Source organism: Myodes glareolus, chromosome 1 (genome assembly GCF_982192425.1).
Source record: "Myodes glareolus chromosome 1, mMyoGla1.1, whole genome shotgun sequence".
Lineage (NCBI taxonomy): Eukaryota > Metazoa > Chordata > Mammalia > Rodentia > Cricetidae > Myodes > Myodes glareolus.
This window is the reverse complement of record NC_142026.1, coordinates 96,139,082-96,145,916: the sequence shown is the minus strand read 5'-3', so window position 1 is coordinate 96,145,916 and position 6,835 is coordinate 96,139,082. Positions and strand designations below refer to the sequence as shown.

General features: G+C 41.0%; 1 pseudogene; it reads right to left on the bottom strand.

Moving 5' to 3' along the window:
* Window positions 1-494: 494 nt before the first annotated feature.
* Window positions 495-6,835, bottom strand: part of LOC148123536 (radial spoke head protein 4 homolog A-like) — a 75,496-nt pseudogene continuing 69,155 nt past the window's right edge.

Sequence of the window (6,835 nt, the reverse complement as noted above, 5' to 3'; positions counted from 1 at the left end):
TCCACTGGCAACTTCCTGTACAGCAACTCTTTATATGTAGTCTCAAATTTGATATATTTTTTGAATGTTCGTTGCTTTCAAGACATGGTCTCCCTATGTAGCCCTTGCTGCCCTGGACCTCACTAAGTTAACCAGGGTGGCCTTGGATTTAAAGAGATCCTACTTCCTCTGCCTCCCAAGTGCTGGGATTAAAGGTGTGTTTCAGCATTCCCAGCTTTTAAAACATTTTTTAAAGATTAACTATATGTGTGTTAGCACACATGACTCATGCACACATGCAGTTTCTGTGAAGGGCAGGAAAGGACACTGGAGCTAGGCCTTGAGCCATCTGACTTAGGTGTTGGAAACTGCTCTCAGTAAGGGCAAAATATTTATTAACCACTGAGCTACTTCTCCCCTCCCACGCCCATCCCTCACTTGATAACTTTAAAGGAATGATATTTTGTACCATCACTTCCAACATACACACATATGTATTTTCAAAATATAGGTGTGTGTACATAAAATGAGTCCTCCATAAAAGATTTGTGCGTGTCAGTGCCACATCAGACTGGGCTAATTTCATCTTAGTCATCATTGTCATCATCTTTATCATCAGTTTCTTCATTCTCCTCAGCTGAAAGTATAATGGCCTCTTGTGTGGCCCTGGAAGCCTGTTCCTCACTCACACCAGGATCGCCCATTTCTATGATTTCCGGTCTGCCAAGGTATTGGTAGACTGGTGGCAGACCTGGGTGTGTGTAATTCTCCACACTATACTCTGACCCCAGCCTACGTAGATGTTTTCAAACTTCCTGTGAGTGAAAATAAAAGAAAGTTATGTCCCTTAAGAAAAGTTGACTCTTTATACTAATGAGGTCTTGCTACTGTATCTTGGAACCATGATTTTTTTTAACAAGGCTTTTAAAAGGCTGGAGTGAAATTGTCCCCATTAATTTCTCAACAACTGGAGTTTACTTTTTACTAAACTGCTAAGTTGGCTATGAAAAACAGAGCCAGGGGCTGGAGAGATGGCTCAGACATTAAGAGTGTTGGCTGCTCTTTAGGAGGACCTGGGTTCAGTTACCATCATGAAGTTCACAACTGTCTTTGACTCCAGTTCCAGGGAATCTGACACCTTCACACCAATGGGCATAAAATTAAATTAAAAAAAAAAAACAGAGCAAGTTCCTGTTAAAAATGCACACTGTATCTAGATCTTCCTCAACTAAGAGCCTTCTCTAGTTATTCAATTATTTCATTTTTTTTTTTACAGAGATTTTCTACCAAGTTCAAAAGTTGCAAGCTTTGACTGGGTGAAGAATAAGAGGTGTAGCTAAAAACTGATTTGTTATTTTTTCAGGCCTGATCATAGGAAATTGCATAGGCTTTCCCTTGTAGACCTCACCCCGCTTAGGACATAAGACATAACCAGTCAACAGAACTCCTCCCCTTGCTAGTGAGAGTTTCAGTCAAGAAGTCTGCCCCCAAGACTGGGTCATGCATCTGTATGTAAGAACATCCATTCTCAGTGTTTTGTCTCTGGCTAGAAGGCCCACCCCTTCACATGATCCCACCTCCACCTCCATAAAACTTCCACAGTCTTTTTTTTCATGGGGCTCTTTCTCAAAGAGATGACATCATGATTCCCACATTATCTTTGACACACATTCCTGCCAATCCATTTTATCCTTGGAAGAGAATAATGTGGGGGGAAAAGTCAAAACTTTCTCTTCCTCATGCTATCTTGGTAAATAATTAAAAGCTTGGCTTCTATTTGTTTTTTTTTCCAATATACTATTTTATTGATTATTTGGGAATTTCACATTAAGGAACCCGATCACACTCACTTCACAGTCCTTTCGGGTCTGCTCCCTAACCTTTGTGACTCCCCAGAAAAGAAAGAAAAAACCCCATATGTCCAATTTATGTTGCCCATATTACTCCCTGGAGCTTAGTCAAACTCCCAGTGGCCATTGGCTTTCACTTTTGACTTAACTGTTCTTTCTAAATACTTTCATACAATATATTTCACCATATTCTTTCTCTGTCTCCAACTCCTTCCCAATCCCCCATGTTTCCAACTCAGTTTTCTTTCTTAGAAACAGTGGATCAGGCACACATACACAGTGTGTTTTATGTTGGCCAGCTAACGCCTGAACATGAGGCTTGCTTTAATGGCTAGTCTAACCAAGCTTTCACCCACATAGCTGAGCTTTCCATTACTAATTAAGAAAGAAACAAACAAGACAAATAGACACATGTATTTTCTTAGCAAGTTACAAAGTAAGCTGTAATAGTCTCCTGATCCTAATTCCCTTAAAAGTGATCACCTAAGCAAAGAATATTTTAATTAACTTTTCAAAATGCTCAACAAAATGTCAAATTCAGTTGCATCTTAAACTCTTCACTAACTTACTGAGTGAGTATTGTAAAGCCATGTTCAATATAGATAAATGGGGTAATTAAGATGAAGAAGTATAAGTTTGAATTACTCTAGCTCTGAACTTCATCTTTACTATACTACAAAAATAATTTTATTAAATAACACCCTATATATCTAAGATGCCAAAGGTGAGTTAGACAGTAGTAACAACATCTGTGAAAACATAATTTTAGAGCCTAAACAGTTATAATTGTCAGACACTAAGCAGGGTTTTCAAAGCCAAATACTACTACAAATGTACTTTCATTGTGTCTTTTATATCTATCTAAAATTTACCATGCAAGCTGAGAACACCCAGAGTCATTAATGTCTGGGATTCACATCCCAAGACGTGTTATTTATGAATTTCAGTTCAGTATCTCAAAATATTGTTGCAAGGAAGGGTCCCACTTGTTTGTCCCAGCCTCCCAGCTAGCTTAGCCCCCAAATAACCACACAGAAATTGTATTCATTTAAGGGTTGGCAAGAGAATTGGCTCTAGAGGGGTTCTCAGGTGTCCAAAATGATGCCCCCACCTAGTTCCTTGGGCAGTAAAGGAAAGGGTGCCTGAACTGGCCTTGTCCCATAGCCACACAGACGAATATCTTGAATATCACCATAGAACCTTCAACCGGCGATGGATGGAGATAGAGACAGGGGCCCACATCAGAGCACTGGACTGAGCTCCCAAGGTCCAGTTGAAGAACTGAAAGAGGAAGAAGATTAGCAAGGAAGTCAGGACCACGAGGGTTTTGCCTACCCAGTGAGACGGTGTGACTGACATAAGGGGAGCTCCACAAGGCCAGCTGGACTGGGACTGAACAAGCATGTGACCAAATTAGACTCTCTGAATGTGGCTTACAATGGGGGCTGACTGAGAAGCCAATGATAATGGCACTGCGATTTGATCCTACTGCATGTACTGGCTTTTTGGGATCCTAGCCTGTTTGGATGCACACCTTCCTAGGCCTGGATGGAGTGGGGAGGGCCTTGTACTTCCCACATGGCAGGGTACCCTGCCCTCTCTTAAGACTGGAAGGGGAAGAGTGAGGGTGAGTGGGGGGGTAAGAGGGAAATGGGAGGAGGAGAGGACGTGGGAATTTTGAATGCTATTATTTATAAAGCAAAAAAATTTAAAATGTTTGAATTTAACAAAAATAAAAAAAATAAAAAAACCCATTGCTTGGCCCATTGGCTCCAACTTCTTGTTGGTTAATTCTTACATTTTAATTGAACTCCATTTCTATTAATTTGCATATCGCCACATGGCAGAGGCTTAATGGGTAAAATTCTAGCCTGCATCTATCTCAGGCAGAGGATCCATGGCTTCTCTCTCTGACTCTGCTTTTTTCCTCCTACAATTCAGTTCTGCCTTCTCTGCCTACATAAGTTTTTGCCCTATCAGGCCAAAGCAGTTTCTTTATTCGTTAACCAACACAAGCAACACACAGAGAGGCCTCCCACATCAAAATATGCCTGTAATCATTCCTTCCTGAATTGTGACTTTGAATGAATATGCTTGGGAATGCACAGCTTACACTCAGTGCACTACACACAGGACGGTCTCTGCCTTGGGTGAATGTATGGGCTCCCTGGACAAAACCATCATCCTTCCCTCCTTTGGCCAGAAAGGTGCATTTAAGTGGATTTCCATATACTACTTACCTGCTGCGGGTAGATAAATCCTTTCCCAGCTTTATGCCCTTGTGGGGTTGACTTTGGTTTTGCACTCACCAAAGTATAAGCTGTGGAGTTTGGTTACATATGACTTTGTAAGTGGCCAGATACTTACTTGCCATTGGAAAAGGCATATGCTCCAGGCCAAAGATTGGATCTAAGAACAGCAATAGCATACTATGGAATGAGATTTGAGGACAGCCGTGTTGTCCAAGAGTGGATATTCTGAATATCTGGAAACCAATGAGAAAGATATAAGCTTAACTTAAAGCAGAACCAGACTCAACTGATAAGTGAAGTAATTTTTATAAATATGAAAAAGTCATCAACGTTTGCTATAAAAAGTTAAAACATTTTCTTTACCCATTTTTTATTTGGTGGAGAGGCATCTAGATTGTTCCCATGTCTGGCTATTACAAATAATACTGCTATGAACATAGCTGAGCAAACTGCCTTTGTGGTGTGATTGAGAATCCTTTGGGTATATGCCCAAGAATCGTATTACTGGTCTTGAGATAGGTTTATCCCCATTTTTTTCTGAGAAAACGCCATACTGACTTCTAAAGTGCCTGTGCTAGTTTGCATTCCCACCACATCCTTTGCAGCATAAGCTGTCATCAGTGTTTTTGATCTTAGTCATTCTGATGAACATTTACACAATGGATTACTCAGCTTTAAAAACAAACAATGACATCTTGAGGTTTGTAGCCAAATGGATGGAACTAGAAAAGAAAATCATTCTTCTGAGTGAGGTAACCCAGACCCAGAAATACAAAAATAGTATTACTCACTTAAAAGTGGATATTAGACATAAAACAAAAGATAAGCAGGCTACAGTCCACAAACCCAGAAAATTATGTAAAAAGGAGGACCCTAAGAGAGACACACATACAGGGCACCAGGAAAGGGAAATAGTTAAGATCTCCTGGGTAAACTGGGAAGGGGTAGAAGGGAGAGGACGGGGGATGGAAACTTGAGGGATCAAGCATATTGAGATGGGGGAGGGACAGGGGAATAGCAATGAAAGAGACATCTTGATAGAGGGAGTCATTGTGGTGTTTCTCTCTAAACAAGGATGGCCCCACCTAAGACTCCTAGTCATAGTGGAGAGGGTATCTGAAAGGGCCTTGCCCTTTAATCAGATTAGTGACTACCCTAATTTTCATCATAAACCCCATATCCCATATCCAGTAACTGATGGAAGCCAATGCAGTGATCCACAGCCAAACTCTGGGTTGTAGTTCAGTTAAAGAGAGGGATGAGGGATCATATGCACAATGGCGGTCAAAATCATGATTGGGAAAAGCACAGAGACAACTGACCTGAGCTAGTAGGAGCTCAGGGACTCTGGGCTGATAGCTAGGAAGCCTGCATAGAACTGAAATAAGCCCTATGAATGTGGGTGATAGTTATTTTGCTTGATCTGTTGAGGGAACCCCTGGCAGTGTGACCAGGACTCATCCTTGGTACGTAAACTTTTTTTTATAGCCTATTCCTATGTGTATGTCTTATACAGGAGTAGGGGATTGGTCCTGCCTCAACTTGGTATACCAGAGTTTGTTGACTCCCCAAGTGAGGCCCTACCTCCTCTAAGGAGTAGATGAGGGGTGAAATGGGGGATGGGAGGGGGTACAAGATGGGGAGGGAGAGGAAATTGGGTCTGATATGTAAAATGAAATACATTTTTTAAAATATAAAAAGATAAAACAACAGCTTTATATAAAATTCAATAAAGTTTTTCCTTCCTTTTTTCTTTCCTTCCTTCTTTCCTTCCTTCCTTCCTTCCTTCCTTGATAGGGTAGTTCAGCCAATCATATTCTGTTTTCGGGGTGTGCTGCCTTCAGGCAAAAGCCCGCCTATAAACCTTGCAAACGCGCTCTGCTAGCCCTCTTTTCGCCTGGCTCCTGTGTCCGGACGGATCGGTTGGATTCTGGTGTAAGCTGTTGTAAGTCTTACTTCTGTTTATTAAAGCTATATATTTTGTATCAAGATAGTCTGGGGACTTTTCTTTACCAATCGCCCTGCAGCTTCACTTCCTTCCTTCCTTCCTTCCTTCCTTCCTTCCTTCCTTCCTTCCTTTCTCTCTCTCTCTTTTTTTGTATTTTTAGAGACAGGATTTCTCAGTGTAACAGTCCTGGTTATCCCGTAAGTAGCTTTGTAGACCATGCTGGCCTAGAACTCCAGGAAATCTGCCTGCATCTGCCTATCAAATGCTGGGATGAAAGTCATGAGCCACCACCACCCATCTCAAGAGAGTATTTTATGGGTATCCTCTATTTACTCATATTTTGGAGGCTCATGATCCCTAGTAGGAGCGCTAGTCATTAAAATGTAAGTTCAAAAACATTTGTAAAATTATAAATTTCACAAAATACCATGAAATAAAAGAATACTCAGGAACTAATTAGGCAAAGATTAAGGGAAAGAACCTTCTCAGCAGAGGGATTATGGGAACTTGTGACTAGAGATTAATGAGGAATAAAACAAAATTGAGAATCAAACAAATTAAGTTCTCCATGAGCTTCTGAGTCAGGTCCTTCATATTAAAAAAGAATGACTTAGCCAGGTGGTAGTGGTGCATGTCTTTAATCTCAGCACTCAAAAGACAGAGGCAGGCAGATCTCTGTGAGTTTGAGGCTAGCCTATTCTACAGCAGCTAGTTCCAGGACAGGCACCAAAGCTACACAGAGAAACCCTGTCATGAAAAACAAAGCCAAACAAAACAAAAGGAATGACTTGATCTGACTGTTTCTT